Here is a 19,010-nt window from a genome sequence, read left to right as displayed (position 1 = left end):
ATTTGTAATATTGGAGTGGGAAGGTTTTTCTAATTATAACACAAAACCCTGAAGCTATAAAAACGCCTGATAAATTCATCTAAATAATGATTATAGTAAAAATACATAATAACAATCCTGCATAGACAGTCAACCATGGAAAACAACAGATGGAGGAAGTAATTGCAAATTGTGTCAGAGGTAAAGGGATAATGTACCTACTAGTTAAAGAGTTAGAGGAAGACCAACAAAGTAATAGGAAATTGGGCAAAGGATAAAAATGGACAATTAGGCAATTGAAAAAAATAAACAATACAGTTTTTAAACACAGGGAAAGATACTCCACCTTACTTATAATAGGGGAAATGAAAATCAGTTGTCTTTTTAAGCAGTAAATAACAACAACAACAACAAAAACAAGACATTTAAATCTTGACATGTTTATTAGGTAACATACATTTAAAAAGCTTGCTTCTAAATTAAGTAAGGAAATAATAAAAAGGAAATTGTGGGAAGAGTAAGTAGGCTCAAATAATCTTGTCATTTTTATTGAAGGTTGGGAAAGGTCAAGGCAATCCGTCTGAATTTCTATCCCGTTTTTTATGTACACCGACAACAGAACGAGCATAGATTTAAAAGCTTTCAATAAAAGTCTCTTTATTCAAAGTGTTTATTTTTCCCAATTTTGTGATGTTTTCTCTGAGCACCACCATTTGTTACTTTGAGGATTCTTGAGAGTGCTATAAAGGAAAATCAAAAGGGAAGCTTTTCAACTTGGGATAATTTTGTCAGAATAGTACTATTTTGTACTGAAATAATCGTGAGTATTAGCCAATTCCAACATCAAATGCATTTCTTCAAATCTGGCCTTTTCTCACAAAAGGTTTTTGTCTTTTCATTCAGTGTAATATTGCTCAGACAACTCATTCAAAACTCGAAGACTATTTTGGGCTACGGGCTGCGTAGTAAATATCACTTAGATCTCTTGGGTTTTCTGTGCAACCTGAACTTTTGGTTGGGAGTCAAAGTCAGCATCTAAAGCCAAGTTTTGAAAACTAAAGCATAATTGCAAAGAAGCAGGTAAAAACCAAACTTTTGAAGAATGGGAGAAATGAGTCCAGGACAGAACTGAAGTCAGACAGGAACTGAAGGAAACACAGACTGTGAGGTTTTAGGCTTTGAATCTGGAGACAAGTATCAAGAAGTGCAAAATGGGAAGAAAAGTAAAGCAGAGATAGGAGAGTACTGAGGACACGCTCTGTTTACCATTTCCTTTGAGGTAGACCGGACCAAAGTTTTGGTTTCTCTGTGGGTTTTTATATGTTGAAAAGGAGTTTATTAAGCTCTCTGTCTGCTGGAAGCCGGTTTTTTTGCAGTCACGTTCCTGTTGGAATCCAAGTTTCTTTACACTCCAGAAACTGCTGTTAGTGTTGCCAGTGAACAGACTAGCCTGGCCATACCTGATGGGGCTGGATGACTATTTGACCAACGACTATTTGACTAGCTTCCCAGGTGGTGGCCTTCAACCAAAGCACCCAATGCTGAATGGCATCACCATCATGATGACTCTAGCAGAAGGTATTGTGAATAGCCCTGGTGGCACGGTGGTTAACCGTTCAGCTGCTAACCAAAAGGTAGGCAGCTCGAATCCACCAGCCACTTCTTGGAAATGCTATGGGATGGTTCTAACCTGTCCTGTAGGGTTGCTCTCAGTTGGAATCCACTTGGCAGCAAAGGGTATGTGCGAGTTAGGAGCAAGCATATTATATAGCCTCATTAGCATGGCTCGTCTTAAGCAGTGTTTCAGGGTTTTTGAGGTCTGGCTGCCCTGGAACTTATGTTTCTCTCTCTTTTTTTTTTTTTGTAAATTTGAAGATTTCCTCTGTAACTAAGATTTCTATTTTCTTATTTCTGCTTTGTCCTTAAAACAAACCCTTAGTATTTAAGATAAACTGAAAGGGTCTAGGTTCCTTGATAAAAAGTTTTCATTCTCTGAACAACAAGACCTTAGAACTTCCTTTAGGTGTCCTGTTTCTAACCCTTCTTTCTATACTTGAGGGATTTCCAAGCCATGCATCTCAGTGGGAGGCAGAGACCTCTGCTCACTAGATTTGATGAAAGTCGTCTTTCCAAGTCCCAACTCCAGCTGGGGATGTGACCTAAGTCCATCCATCTGATGTACCTGCCCTGGATTTCAGCAAAGGAGCTAGTGACCGAGAAAACTCAGAACTCCACGGAGTCCTCTCCTGGAGGGTTGTAATTACTACCTCGTTTTCCCGAGGTAACAGTGATAACGGTTTGAAGGCAGTGGGCTGACAAAAAGCATTGCAAATCACAGCATCTGCACTCAGCAGACAGCAGTATGCCTCGTGGAAAGTTCTGTAGTGTGGTGTTTACATGTTTTTCTTGACTGTGTGGCTTCTAGGTCAGCTCTCCCACCCTCCTGAAGATCCTGTTAGCTACCCAAGATTATTTAAAAAGCTCTCTTTCTGATTATATTAGCCAAAGTTGGCTTCACTGTTTGCACAGCCCTGACAAAACCATTTGTCAAAAAAGATAGTAAATCCAACTTACGTGTCTGAACTTCCCTTACGCCTTAGACTGCCCAGTAAGCAGAACTTCTGTGGCAGTATTTGCTAAGACGAGAGAGAATGGAATTTCAGTGCTTCAGAAAACGATCTATCAGACATTGTGTAAAATACCATACGCTTTTACTTTCACTGTGAATGCGCTCTAATTCTCTAGGACAGGAAGAGTCTAATCTGGTATTTTGAATTTATCTGCTTAGCTCTTTTTTTCTTGGAGAAGTGAAGGGCAGATTTAAGGAAGAGGGCGAGGGATAAAAAAAGAAATGAAATGAAGAAGACATAGGAAAACAGCATTTATTATGAAGGAATTTAGACACAGGGTGATGTTTAAGAGAACTACTTCTTTTGGTCTCCATTAAGAAAAGGTTCTAACTGGTGTGAGCATGAATCAGGTGCTAGTCTGGGGAAGAAATACTTCGATTTCTCAAGTGTAACCAAGGTTTGCTCTCAGGACCTGAAAGGCCTCAATTTGGATTTCAGAATCAATTCCTAATGGGCTTCTAGAGAGAAAGTAAAAAAAGGGAGGTATAAAATTGGGGGTTTCCCCGTTGAGCTACCTTGAAAAGAACAAATTCAGACATACAATATAGATGGAGCCAGGAGGAATGCAGACCTTATTCGCAAATTAAAAATAGATCATTCCACGTTTTATCCATGGACACCCATGTCAACTGCTCTTCCTACGATACAGTGTCCACTTGTGTCCACTTTCTTCACTTCTCTTGGTCTCATGATGGATGACCTTCTGTTGACCTGAAATACAGAATTTACAGTTTACTAATGGAGAGTTCTATAATATATATGAGGGAGTCTTTAGACAGAAAGGCAAGTAAGAACAAATGTATCCAAGTACCCAGGATTTTGGCACAGACAACAGAGAACAGAAAAATGAGTAAGGTCAGGATGTACGGACATCAGCTAGAGTGACTGTTTGTCCTAAGTTTCCTGGAAAAGTCCCAGTTTAGGACTGTTGGCCTAGCAGAATGATTAATAGTAAGTACTCCCTTTTCATTCTCAAAAGTGTCTGAACAATAAATCCTATGGTTAACATTGCTGTTGTTAGGTGCTGTTGAGTTGGTTCTGATTCATGATGACCCTGTGTAAACAAAATGAAACACTGCCTGGTGCTGCGCCATCATCACAATCCTTGTTGTGCTTGAGCCCATTGTTGCAGCCACTGTGTCAGTCCATCTCTTGGAGGGTCTTCCTCTTTTTTGCGGACCATCTACTCTACCAAGCGTGATGGCCCTCTCCAGGGACTGGTCCCTCTTGATACCATATCCAAAGTACGTGAGACAAAATCTCTCCATCCTCGCTTCCAAGGAGCACTCTGGCTGTCCTTCTTCCAAGACAGACTTATTCGCTGTCCTGGCAGTCCATGATATAGTCAATATTCTTCACCAACACAATTCAAAGGCATCAGTTCTTCTTCGGTCTTCCTTATTCATTGTCCAGCTTTCTCATGCATATGAGGCAACTGAAAATACCACAGCTTGGATCAGGTGCAACTTAGTCCTCAAAGTGACATCTTTGCTTTTGAACACTTTAAAGAGGTCTCTTGCAGAGATGTGCCCAATGCAATATGTCATTCGATTTCTTGACTGCTGCTTCCAAGTGTATTGATTGCGGATCCAGGTAAAATGAAATCCTTGACAACGTCAGTCTTTTCTTCGTTTATCATGATGTTGCTGATTGGTCCAGTCGTGAGGATTTTTGTTTTCTTTATGTTGAGGTGTAATTCATACTGAAGGTTGTGGTCTTTGATCTTCACCAGTAAGTGCTTCAATCCCTCTTCATTTTCTGCAAGGTTGTGTCATCTGCATATCTCAGGCTGTTAATGAGTCTTCCTCCGATCCTGATACCACGTTCTTCTTCATATAGTCCAGCTTCTTGGATTATTTGTTCAGCATACAAATTGAGTAAGTATGGTGAAAGGATACAGCCCTGACACACACATTTCCTGATTTTAAACCATTCAGCATCCCCTTGTTCTGTGTGAACAACTGCCTCTTGAGCTATGTACTGGTTCCATGGAGCACAATTAATGTTCTGGAATTTCTGTTCTTCACAATGTTATCCATAATTTGTTATGATCCACACAGTCAAAAGCCTTTGCATAGTTAATAAAACACAGGTAAACATATTTCTGGTATTCTCTGCTTTCAGCCAGGACCTTTCTGACATCAGTAATGTTATCCCTTCTTCCATGTACTCTTCTGAATCCGGTTTGAATTTCTCACAGTTCACTGTCAATGTACGGCTGGAACTGGTTTTGAATGATCTTCAGCAAAATTTTTTTTCATGTAATATTAATGGTATTATTTGATAATTTCTACATTCTGTTGGATTACCTTTCTTTGGAATAGGCACAAATATGGATCTCTTTCAGTCATTTGGCCAGGTAGGTGTCTTCCAAGTTTCTTGGTATAGATGAGTGAGCATCTCCAATGTTGCATCCGTTTGTTGAAACGTTTCAATTGTTATTCCGTCAATTCCTGGAGCCTTGACTTTCACCTGCCTTCAGTACAGCTTGAACGTCTTCCTTCGGTACCATTGGTTCTTGATCATATGTTACCTCCTGAAATGGTTGAACGTCAACCAATTCTTTTTGGTACAGTGACTCTGTGTATTCCTTCATCTTCTTTTGATGCTTCCTGCATTATTCAATATTTTGGCCATAGAAAGCTTCAAAATTGTAACCTAGGTTTGAATTTCTTCTTCAGTTCTTTCAGCTTAAGAAATGCTGAGCATGTTCTTCCCTTTTGGTTTTCTAACTCCAGGTCTTTATGCATTTCATTATAATACCTTAACTTCTCTTCTCAAGTTGCTCTTACAAATCTCCCATTCAGCTTTTTTACTTCATCATTTCTTTCTTTTGCTTTAGCTACTGTATGTTCAAGAGCAGGTGTCGAATTTTCTTCTGACATCAATTTTGATATTTTTTTCTTTTTTGTCTTTCTAAGGACCTTTTGCTTTCTTCATGTCCTCGATTTCATCCTACAGCTAGCCTAGCCTTCAGTTATTAGTGAATTAAAGCTATTCATGAGATGGTCTCCAAATTTAGATGGCCTCCAAAATACTCACGGTCATATTTTGGCTCTTGCGGACTTGTTTTAATTTTCTTCAGCTTCAACTCGTACTTGCATATAAGCAATTGATGTCCTCTTCTGCAATTGCCCCCTGGCCTTTTTCTGGCTGATGATATTGAGCTTCTCTGTCGTCCCTTTTCACAGATGTAGTCAATTTGATCCCTGTGTATTCCATTTGGAAAGGTTCATGCATGTAGTCGTGATTTTTGTTGTTGAAAAAAAGGTAATTTCAATGATAGGTCATCGGTCTTGCAAAATTCTATTATGTGATCTCTGGTTTCATTTCTATCATCAAGGCCATGATTTCCAACTACTGATCCTTCTTCTTTGTTTCCAACTTTTGCATTCCAATCACCAGTAATTATCAATGCATCTTGATTGCACGTTTGATCAATTTCAGAGTGCAGAAGTTGGTAAAAATCTTAAATTTCCTCATTTTTGGCCCTAGTGATTGGTGCATCAGTTTTAATAATAATCGTATTAACTGGTCTTCCTGGTAGGCATATGGATATTATCCTATTAATAACAGAGTTATACTTCAGGATAGATCTTGAAATATTCTTTTTGATGATGAATGCGATGTCATTTCTCAATTTTTCATACCTGCAATTTAGGCTGTTTGATTATCTGATTCAAAATGGCCAATACCAGTCCATTTCAGCTAACTAATGCCTAGGGTATTGATCTTTATGTGCTCCATTTAATTTTTGATGACTTCCAATTTTCTTAGATTCATACTTTGTTCAGTGCCCATTCTGATTATTAATGGATGTTTACAGCTGTGTTATGGATGGAATTGTGTCCCCGAAAAATATCTGTCAGCTTGGCTAGGTCATGATTCTCAGTATTGTATGGTTGTCTACTATTTTGTCATCAGATATGATTTCCCTGTGTGTTGTAAATCCTATTTCTGTGATGTTAATGAGATGGATTTGCAGCAGTTATATTTATGTGATCTACAAGATTAAATATTGTCTTTAGCCAATCTCCTTTGAGATATAAAAGTCAGAAGTAAGCAGAGAGACGGGGGGAACCTCACACCACCAAGAAAGCAGTGGCGGGAGCAGAGTGTGTCCTTTGGACACAGGGTTCATGCACTGAACTAGGACAATTGAGAGACACTGAACTGGCTGGGTGGGTGTTCCAAGGTCCACTTAAAAAGAGTGAAGAAACTCATCCCTGCCTCCTTCCTATTCACTTGCTTGGTGTCAGACAAACCTATAGAATCAGTAGTCTAGGTTCTTGCTTCAGTCAGGCTCTTCTTCTCTAAGGAACTAGGGGTGAACTTCTGGAGTCTCTGCATAAATGGAGGGTCAGTGTGACTTTTGGCATTTCGTGGGTCACTGGGCAGTCATTACTGGAACTGTAGGAAGTTCATGGCTGTGGATTCAGAACCCTCTGGCTTTGAATCCTAGTCCTGACAAATACTGGTTACCTAATTTTTGGAAAATTACTTCATCTCTCCGTCCTCTCTGGAAACTTTTATTCTCATAGCTAAAAAAGAAAAAGCAAGTTAGTTTTGCAAGACTTAAATAAATTGCATAAATTTCTAACCCAATGCCTGGTATAGAGTGGGTGCCTAATGTATTTAAGACCTCAAAAATTTTCCACCTCATCACCTTTCCACTTCTTAAATTTTCATAACAATACTTAATTTGTGTTATACTTTTCTATCCTCTTTATCTCTTCTTTTCTTTTTCCTTGATTATGCCTTAGGCCTGCCACTAGCACCCAAAGGCTATATGACTAAAAAGTTGCTGACTTCAGGAATCCAGAGGAGCATTCAGATGGGAAATGCATCTGAAGTTTCTGATCATCCTGAACGTCCTGTGGGTGGCAGGGACATGTTGCCCCAAGGAATAAGAGGTGGTTATCCTTGACCCAGTTACTATTAGAAGGCTGACAGGCAGTGGTGATTTTAATCCCCAACAGAGTTGATACTTGCGTATAGATTTCTTATGTATCCTTAACTCCAGCATCTATTTTTACTTAGAAGCATTTCAAAACCTTTAAAGTCACATTTTACAAAGATTCTTCTGCAAGTAGTTCATTACACGAATTGTTGAAACAATTCAATTCAAGTTAATCATAATTTCTAATTACTATCTCACATGATTTCAAGTATATTCATGTAAGATGTTTCATACAAATCCCAAAGCAGCTTGGTCCTCTGTGAGGAAGGCCACACTGTTGTTATTGCACTCATTCCCCAGAGGAGGATGCCTGTTTCAGGGCTTAAAGATGATTTACTTAATTACAGCACCTAGCTAGTGACCCCAGAGAGGGGCAAGGAGCCAGCCTCAGAGCTTTATTACACCGCAAGGCAGGGCTTCTTATCTACCTCCACGTGGACTGTGCTGAGTGTTTCTGTGCTGGCTCCGTGCAGTGTTGGTGATGAAGTGACTGCATCTCTAACCTCATATCACCTCATGCACATCGATGACTGAATCAATCTGACGCCAAAGAGCTCCTGAGAGCAGGAAAACCAGCGGTGTATGTGCTGGGCCTGGTTTTTTGCCAGTAAGAAAGTATCACAAAATTGGCAGATTGAAAATGTCGATGCTTTATTTTTCTATTGAAGGAAACCTATGAAATGGAAACACAAGTGATAATGTACAGAGCAGGGTCTCTGTCATCAGAAGGAATCAGTTCCTGGGAGGAAAACACACACACACACACACACACACTGCACTCAGAAAGAAGCAGTTTACTAATAATATAGTACTTAACACCTGACCCGTTTGACAAACAGCAATTGTGGGGAATTTTGAACATATGCTGAAGACAGACTGTAATATTGTGGGACAGTCACACCAGAATATCGAAAGGGCATTGCCAGAATAGAGCCACACAGATTCAAAACAAAGAGAGAGACTACATTTCAATGGAAATGCACCTCCGTTTGTGAAATACCTTCTTCGAGTTCAGATATGGAAAAACATATCGCATAATTTCTAGATAAGAATAAAGTTGTTTAGTACTTACTACACTTTTAATAATTTCCCAGGTGAAAAGCATTTTTTTTAGATAGTGCAAAGTCTTCCACCTATGAAAGCAAAGCTTTACATTTCACTCTAGAAAAGTAATACTTTTCAAAGGTTTTTCAAAAATATACTAAAAAAAGAAAGAAAAGCACTAGCCTGAAGCAGAGAATAATTGTATCGTAATTCTTATTGTGCTATGTTATTATCCATTATAATTTTGCCCATTAAGAAGTCTCCTAAGGTAAGCTTAAATAAATTAGAAAATATAAAATCCAGACAAAAGTCCAAGAAGGAAAATCTTTGTGGCTACCAGAGGGTGATTCCATGAGAGCAATGTAATCACAGACTAGAAGGTTGCCACAAAGTGGAGCTTTATTAACCATTCAAATTTTATAGCTTTGTTCCCATCTGAATCTCCCAGGTCAGTTATTGATGAATTATTCCTCTTCTAACCTTTTCTAGGCTAAATATATTGGCTGGGAATTGAAGATATTGAAAACATTTATAAGCAGACCCAAGGTATGTGCCATTCTGGTACCACAACTTGATGGGATGTTTGTAAGTGAAGTATTAAAAGCTTCTTCTTATTACAATGACCAAAAAAAAAAAAAAAAGAAAAAGAATAGCTGCTGAGACTGCTTATGTACAACCAAAAAACTCATGGGATTTGATTCCTTGGTTTGAGGTTTAGGGTCACAGTTTCATGGGGCACCCCAGTTGGCCCACTAACGTGTTTAGTGCTTCTGTTCTACCTCCTAGTTCCTTGTGTAGTGTCTGGGGCCTTAAAAACTTGCAAGTAGTCATCCAAGGTGCAACAATTGGTCTTTATTTGCCTGAAGCAGCAGAGGAAGAAGGAGAATCAAGAATAGGAGGAAGACATGGGATGTGTGGCTAATTGCCTATGTGAACAACAGCCTCCTTTGCCATGAGGCCAGAAGAACTGGATGGTGCCCAGCTACCATTACTGAACATTTTGATAAAAAATTCTATAAAAAAATCCTAATCAAAAGGGGAAAAATGCAGAACAGATGTTAATATTTTCATAGACTCCAGAATTTATGGAGCCATTGAGGTTGGATGAACCCCCAAAACTATTGGCCAGAGACAATATTTAAACCTTAAACCAAAAATATCCCATGAAGTCTTCCTAAAAACAAACAGTAGTTTAGCTTAACTAGTAAAGGATGTCTGCCTTGAACATTGTGCTCTTTTAAGATCAATCTATGTGGGATCAAATTGACAAGAATAACAAAAAAATTAGATAGGAAACTTAGGGGGTAGTGAGTGAGTTTATGTCAATGGGGGAGGAAGAAATCAGAAAAGGAGGATGAGAATGGTTGTACAACTCAAAGAATGTAATCAGTGTCACTGAATTGTAAATGTAGAAACTGTTACATTGGTGTGTGTTCTGCTGTGTGGACTCTCAATGACAACAACAAAAATAAAATAAATTATTAAAAAAAGAGTTTCTTCTTATTAAATACAAATAAGAAATAACCACAGAAACTCTTTAGAGAATTCAAAATAAAAAAAAGCACTGTGAATAACAAATTAAGACATATTTTAATAACTCTATTACATCGTCATAAATAGGGAACATGGGTATTGAGTCTGATGCATTCAAATACTTTAATATGCCAGCTCAAGATAGAAGTCTGCTCAGAAAATTCTCATTAACCACACATACCAAGCATAAAGAAAGTAAAATACATCTTAGAGGAAAATTGATTTTTATGCTCTCAATTTTGTCATAAAACAGATTATAGTCAATCAATGGTCACAGCTTCTGCACTTAGTCCTTTAAAATTGAGCAGTCCTTTTGAAACTAAACTACATGAGTTAGAAGTATATTCTGAGTTCATTCTAAATATAATCTGAGAATATTTTAAGATTAATCAAAGAAAGTTTGAAATAATTTTTTCTATAGTCATATCTTCTCATCTGGAAAGGACATTAGGTTTATTTCCACTGATCTTCATATTTTTACAAATGGCAAAACTGAGGTCCATCCACAGTCATTGAGTGACTTGTGAAAATTTCCTATGTTAAAATCAGGTTCAATTAACACTTGATGGTGAAAATGGTTTGTGCTTGGGTTGGCGGTTTGAACCCACCTAGCAGTGTCGTGTCAGGGAAGAAAGTCCTGGACATCTGCTTCTGTAAAAGTTTCGTAGTTAAAAAACAGACAAACCAAAAAAAAAAAAAAAAAAAAAACAATCCAATGGAGCAGTTCTGCTCTGTAATGCATGGGGTCTCCATGAGTCAGAATCAACTTGATGGTAATGGGTTTGGTTTGGTTGTTTATGCCAGGTATTATATATGATTACCATGAGCAGTTATTATGATTTTTATCTCACAAAATAGGAAAATGAGTTCATCAGTCACTCAATGCCACATAGCCCATAAATGGCAGAGCCGAGGTTGGACTAGAACTTTCAAAGCCAGCGCTGCTCCTACTGCGTTATTCAGCACATCTGCACCAAAAGAGATTTCGACTGATGTCTGTGATACTTCACCTTCAGAAAAGACAAGTGCAAAACCCCAGGATCTTGGAACTCAAAAATAACCTAGTGCGTTTACATACTAACAGCAGTTCTTCCTGGCTATGCTCTTTGGATGATGGCCAATTACTCAGGCTCCATTGTAAATCATCTACAATTTGGAGGTTGTGTTTCAGTCTCCTGTTAGTCGGGCACTTTTCACACCATCAGATACATGCATTCCTCCTCTTTTTACTGGGCTCAGGGAAGCGAGAAGTATAATATATATCAAAAAGCTACACAAGTGGTACTTTACAGGATTTATTCTGTACATCCATAGCACTCCAAGAGATGAAGAAAAACTTTGTAATCCTTGGGTGCCGATGAGGAAAAAGGCAGATCTCAAAGAGAAGTAAATTTGACTTTATAGTTTTATAAGTCATAAATCCTGCCCTGCTTTTGTAAAACCACTTATTTGAATGGTCGACTCTACTCTCTTAATGTGGGTGATGCACACAGTCATGGCACCTTCTCTCTAGAGCAAGAAAGAAGGAGAGAGAAAGAGAGAGAAGACTTAGTGCCAGATCCTTACCATATCTGTGTCTTAAGAAAGGAAAAGTGTAAGGGGACTTTCATGCTGCCCTGGTTCTCTGTCGTATGTCCCAGGAATACTGACAAAAAAGATTTGCTGTTTCACCTCCTCTCTGTTTGACATAGTTATAAAACTCAATAACCTTGAACTCACCCTTTTCCCTTGTTTTCCACGATATTTCAGCAAGCTTAATTAAGATGAGATACAAAATGTCTCAGAAATCCGTCCATTTATTTGTCTTCTATCCCAATTGCCATGACTTTAGTCCATACATTATTGCACGATATGTTGATGATGGCAAAGCCTCCTAATTTCTTCCTCTGCATCACGCCTTTCATTTTCCAATCTATTCTTAACGGCTTCTCATTTCCTACAGTCAGGATCTTCACAAACGTGGCTGCAAATCCCAGGTCATGATTGCCCCATTTCCAGGCTCGCCAGATTGACTTGTAATTCCCCTAAGGCATCATGCATTTTCACGTACCTGAGCCCTGGTTAAGGTTCTATGACTCCCTTCCCTCTGCTCTGAAACAGGGCAGTCTCGTTCAACTTTAGAGGTCTGGTTAAAGTGTCACGTTCCCTGTGAAATATATCTAGTAACTGCAAAGCGGAATGACTTACTTTTTCCTCTGTGCTCCCTTATAGCATTGCTCAGGCTATGACAACACATACATCCAACCATAATGCTGGGTAATGTTCCCCCCTGCTCCACTGTTAGCTCATGAGGTCAGAGTCAAGGTTGGGAACACACTGACTTAATAGTAAGGGGGAATACAGGGAGTAAGCTCTTACTAACATTAAGGGAAGATTGGTGGGATTTTAGGCATAAAGACCTATTTCTGTTTAAAACACCTACAATATACACCGAGGCAATCATATATAAATAAAGAAGTCCACGTTTCCACGTGTTCTCCTGCCGCATGGTATGGATGGGACTAATAAGTTACTAACGTGAGATTTGATATTCACTTTATAACATCAGCAAGGCCTTCATACACCTTCATTGGCCATTTTCCTTAACCCAGCTCTTCATTCTTTGTGCCCAGTTGTTCACGTCCAAGTATGATGGACATGCATAGATCTTGGACATCCCGGCATCTAAATGTTCTCCCTATTTTGGGTGGCTTCCTCAATTGTTTGAGAGGCAAGACACATCCTCACTCTGGGAACCAAAGGATACTGTTTACTTCCACTCTGTGTCCCAGGGAGATAGGGCTTTTGTACATGACTTAGCTTCAAACAACTGGAATGAACACTGGAATTTCCAATCTCTAAACTCAGAAATAGTTTAGATTTATTCCAGCAATCATCAGCAGTGGGGTGTAATTGCAGCACTGTGCAGCCCCTAGAACATGGATACTTTTTTTTTTTTTGGCAAGTTGCTTTTTCATTCTAAGAAACAGAAAACTGGATTTCCAGAAATTCTGGCAATTGGATGGGGACCCAGAGTAAGTTAGAGTCTCCAGCTCAACTGAATGGCAGTGCCAACAACTCTGCCATTTGACCCTTTGGCTCTGTAGAGCCCATGGTATTTGATGGATTTGTGGAAGTCTGAAATTGCAATGTTACATAAAGGCCCTATAAGAGACACACAACTGAGGTCTCTAAAAAAAAAAAATAGGATTTAATAATGCAAGTCCTTGACTGTTCAGCAAGTAAGTACTCTCTTCTTGAAAAATAGCTCTAGGCTTGGTGCTTGAAACTGTAGCAACTGAACCGTTGACCATGTGCCACCAAGTGACCATACAACCCAACCTGAACTGATTGTTATCTGATCAAGCCAGCCATACATTTGAGCTTGCCTGGCAATACACCATCTCAAGTGGAAGGAGTAAACGTGGGGCCAGGCCAGAGACTTTTCTGAAGGCACCAGTAAATTGCATGAAGAGTTTTCTCCCGTTCCCAAAGTGCTTGTTCTTACTGCACTGCTATTTCCCGTTTAGCTTACACTTAGAGCCTCATGGGAGAATTCCCTATTACTAGCTGACTAAGGAGAAAAGAAATGGAGCCTGATTTAAGTCGTATCTACATAACAGGGCAGTATCAGCTGGCTATAGACTGCTGTAACATTGCACTCCAAACTAGGAAAAGTGAATAAGCTAAACCCAATGGACAAAATTTTGTCCTACACGTAGGTTTGCCTACTTCCTACAGAAGGAGAGACAGAGTCAGGTAAAGATCTACAATGATCCATGAGCTATGACATGGTTTAGTTGTATGATCACAAATTTGGAAGAAGGAATATGAAAGGATTGATGATAAGGAGTCTGTATAAGGCATATTAGAATAAGCCCAGATGGTGGAATTCTTTTCTCTCCAAGATAACATAGAGAATATTTATATTGCCTCTATCCCTGCCATCAGGGCTTTTTTTTTTTCTCCTTTACACGAGTTCTTTCAGTAGGTAGGTCTTGTGTTCATCTGTGTTTTTAAAGTCTCATCAGGAAAGAGATATAGGATAATTTCCCATTCATTTTTAAAATAAACATTGTATTTTAGAATAGATTCAATTTATAGAAAAATTACAAAGATAGCATAGTGAGTTCTCATATACTCCATACCTAGTTCCTCTATTGTTAACATCTTACATTAATACAATGCATTTGTCAAAATTAACAAACCAGTATTTATCAACTGACATTCATAAAAACATACTTTATTCAAATTTCCTTAATTTTTACCTAATGTCCTGTTTCTTTTCCAGGATTCAATCTAGGATATCACATTATATTTAGTTGCCATTTCTTTTTGGACTCCTCTAGACTAACAGTTTCTCAGACTTTTCTTGTTTTTGATGACCTTGACAGTTTTGAGGAGTACTAGTCAGGTGTTGTTGTAGAATGTTCCTCAGGTGGGATTCGTCTGATGTTTTTTGTCACGACTAGGCTGGGTTTATGAGTTTTTAGAAAGAAGATCACAGGCACATAGTGCCATTTTCATCACATCCTACCAAGGGTACATGGTATCAACCTGACTTAACACAGTTGTTGTTAATTTGTATCACTTGGTGGAGATAGTGCTTGTAAGATTTCTCCACTATAAAGTTACTCGTGTTGTCCTCTTTCCATACTGTGCTCTTTGGATGAAGTCGTTATAGGCATCCCACACTCGAGGAGTGGGAGTTATGCTCCACCTCCAGGAAGGCAGAGTGTCTATAAAAATGGTTTGAATTCTTCTAAACAGGAGATTTGTTTATTCTCTCCCCCTCATTCATTCACTCATTCATTCAAGTGTTCATTCTTATCAGTGTGGACCTATACATATTTATTTTATACTTTGGATTATAATATAATACTTTATTCATTTTGATGCTCAAGTTATTTCATCTTGAGCTGTTGGGAACTCTTTCAGTCAGCTCCTGTATCCCTTTGACACATTCCCATCATTTTGTGTGTGTGTGTGTGTATTTACTGGTTTGTTTTATGAGTACTTCCTTACTTTCTGTCATTTCTATGCTTTACCTATTCAACTCTTCCCACTCTTCCTTCTCCCAAACCCTGGCAACTGCTTATTTGTTTACCATTTCTACGTTTTTGCCTTTTTCAGAGCGTCACATAAATGAAATCATACAGGATATAGCCTTTTCACTTGCACTTATCACTATGTGTTTAAGATTCATCCCTGTCTAAGCATAGCTTGAGAGCTATTTCTTTTTATTGCTGAATAGTATTCCATTGCATGGATATGTACCAGTTTGTTTATCCATTCCCCTTTTGAAGGACATCTTAGTTGCTTTCGATGTGTGTTGCTTATGAATAAAGCTGCTATAACACGTGTGGGATTTTATGTGGATATAATTTTTCCAATCAGTTGTGCAAAAACCTAGGAGTGATTGTTGGATTGTATGGTAAGACTACATTTAGCTTTGTAAGAAACTGCCAAACCGTCTTCCAAATTGTATCATTTTGCATTCCCAAAGGCAATGAATGTGAGTCCCTGTTGTTCTGCATTCCTGCCATTGGGTTTAGCTTATTCACTTTTCCTAGTTTGGAGTGCAATGTTACAGCAGTCTATAGCCAGCTGGTACTGCCCTGTTATGTAGATACGACTTAAATCGGGCTCCATTTCTTTTCTCCTTAGTCAGCTAGTAATAGGGAATTCTCCCATGAGGCTCTAAGTGTAAGCTAAACATGTTGGCTGAAGATTCTCAGAAAAATATGGAAATTTGGAATTTGTTATCATGTCAACCTATAACTAAAGCAGGGAAAATATTATTTGTCTTCAGAGATGGGTATCTGAAACCCATGTCAGCTAGTGATGAAGTGGCATATTAAAATGTCTCCTATGGCATCATACATTGCTTGTGGGAGTGCCAAGTGCAATATCCAAAAAATCTATGTATACCTTTACTCTTTGACCCAACAATTTCACTTCTAGGAACCCATTTTTAAAATAAACCTTCAAATATACACATTTATTCACAAGGTTACTTATTGGGACATTATTATTATTATTTTACTTTAGATAAAGGTTTACAGAACAAACTAGCTTCTCATTAAGCAGTTAGTACACATACTGTTTTGTGACATTGGTTAACAACCCCACAACATATCAACATTCTCCCTTCTTGACCTTGGGTTCCCTATTACCAGCTTTCCTGTCCCCTCCTGCCTTCTCGTTCTTGCCCCTGGGCTGGTATGCCTATTGAGACACTATTTTTTAATAGTAAATAGATTTACTAAACAATCCAAATGTCCATAAGTAGGGTGTAGTTGAATAAATGATGATGCTTCCTAAAATTGAAGCACTATAGGGTCATAAAAATTAATGAGGGATATTTTCACTGCCTGGTATGACTTCCATGCTTAATTATTGAGCAAAAAAAAGCAAATTACAGAATATATACAATTTATTTTTTTCGTGTCTCTATATAATATATGTAGTATTTGCTTATATTTGTAAAATAAAACAATATATTAGAAACTAATCATAATTGCTACCTATAAGAAATGAAAGATTGGGGCTGATAGAAGGGGCGCAAGACTTTTCTGATTGTAACTTTTTATATGGCTTTGAATTTTGAACTATCTGGATATTTGTTCTATTCCAATATATATAAGAACAGTGCAGGACTGGGCACTGTTTCGTTCTGTTGTGCATGGGGCCGCTGTGAGTCGGAACCGACTCGATGGCACCTAACAACAACGACATATATATATAATCTCTAATATATACTATGGATTAACTTCAACATAAAGAAAACAAAAATGCTCACAACTGGACCAATAAGCAACACCATCATAAACAGAAAAAAAATTAAAATTGTCAAGGATTTCATTTTTCTTCATTCCACAATCAGTGCCCATGGAAGCAACAGTCAAGAAATCAAACAATGTATTACATTGGGAAAATCTGCTACAAAAGACCTCTTTAAAATTGTGAAAAGCAACAATGTCACTTTGAAGACTAAGGTGCACCTGACCCAAGCCATGGTGTTTTCAATCACCTCATATGCATGCTAAAGCTGGACAATGAATAAGGAAGACCAAAGAAGAATTGATGCCTTTCGATTATGGTGTTGGCAAAGAATATTGAATATACCATGAAATTCAGAAGAAGGAACAAATTGGTCTTGGAAATAGCACAGCTAGAATACTCCTTAGAAGCAAGAATGGTGAGACTTCATCTCATGTACTTCGAACTCGTTATCAGGAGGGAACCAGTCCCTGGAGAAGAGCATCATACTTGATAAAGCAAAAAGTTAGAGAAAAAGAGGAAGACCCTCAACAAGATGGATTGATACAGTGACCCGAAACAATGAGCTCGAACACAGCAAGATTGTGAGGATGGTGCAGGATAGAGCAGTGTTTCGTTCTGTTTTCATAAGGTCATGATAAGTTGGAGCCGACTAGACGGCACCTAACAACAACAACATTAAAACAACAACAACATTATGTAATATATATCATGACCAGCTGGAGAAAGGAGGACTGTAGCAGCTATACATATTGATTTCCTTTTCCATTATCTCTCTATGTGTTTTCTCATTTGCACATCCTAATTTCTTTTTCTCTCTCTACCTTCTACTTACTATTTTATACAAAGATTATTGATACTGGATCACTTTGCAAACTGATCTTCAGCTAAAGACACTGAGAGAGGACAAGAGTTTCTTTTCTTATATGAGGTTGTATCTTGTTTGGAGGAAGTTGTATCTTTTTTTTTCTTCCTCTTATATGGGAGTTCAAGTGTAGAAACATGTATGTAAGTGCTGAGGAATCAAAGAGACAAACTGTGCTTTTATTCTTGTGTTGTCTCAGCATCAAACTCTTTCTAATGCCCAGACTGGGACTTAAAAAAAAAAAAAAATTTTTTTTTTTTTTAGCAGACCACATTTCTCCTTTGATAGCCGGCTCCCTATTAGGCACTGCCAGTAGAAGTCACTAGTGAGAGAGAGACTGAAAGTCAAAGGCGAGAGGAAGGGCTCGCTCAGTCCTGTTTGCATTCTGCTCTTGTCAGCATCACACAATGGCATTTGCTCACCTTAGCAGTGACAGTTGATTCCAGAAGTAGTGATTGGTTCCAGTTTGCAGTTTTCTCATATTATCAGAACCAGCTCTCAGAGAAATATGAGCACCCACTAGTGGGGACATCCTCCTCACAGGCTTAAGTCCTAGCTCTGCTGGACCCTCCAACAAGCCTCTGAAATAGAATAATCCTAACCTCCTCTCTTGGTAGCTACCACTGCATTCACTGCGTCCATGATGCCTTAGTATTCCGTCTTTTCCTTCCAGTTCTCTAACAACTCATTAAACCTTCTTTAGAGTAAATTCTTTATGTTAAAAAAAATGATGTAGAATCTGTCTTCTGACTAGACCCTAACTGATATAGTTGTGTAAGAGAGGGTTCTTATTCTTAGAGCAATAGACTGAAGTATTTGGAAGTCTGGATCATGGTCAAGAATTTTACTCTTAAATCTTTAGTAATAATAACATGGGCCAACTTCTTCAACCTAGGAAAGGGAGTATACATTGTTAGTTGTATTCTTCCAACATTCTTGTAGTTATGAACATTTTAATAATAAAACTTTGGGCAAAATATGGTCTTGAATCACTTGAAATGACAAGGCTATGCAGAGCAAGGCTTTGGAAGATGACATTGTTATGGTCATAAAACAGTATGAGGGAAATGAATAATGTAAAAGCTTCAGTGGGGTGTCTGCCTCTAATGCCGCTGGAAAACTTAAAGAATGAAAATGAAAAGCCCAGTGCTGGAGGATGTGGTGTGTTATGGGGAAAGAGAGAGTTCAGAAACGAGAAGGTTATCGGTACTATTAGTATGATTTGTGTAACTGGGAA

This window comes from Loxodonta africana, chromosome 12 (genome assembly GCF_030014295.1).
Source record: "Loxodonta africana isolate mLoxAfr1 chromosome 12, mLoxAfr1.hap2, whole genome shotgun sequence".
Taxonomy (NCBI): domain Eukaryota; kingdom Metazoa; phylum Chordata; class Mammalia; order Proboscidea; family Elephantidae; genus Loxodonta; species Loxodonta africana.
Note: the sequence above shows the minus strand (reverse complement) of the source record.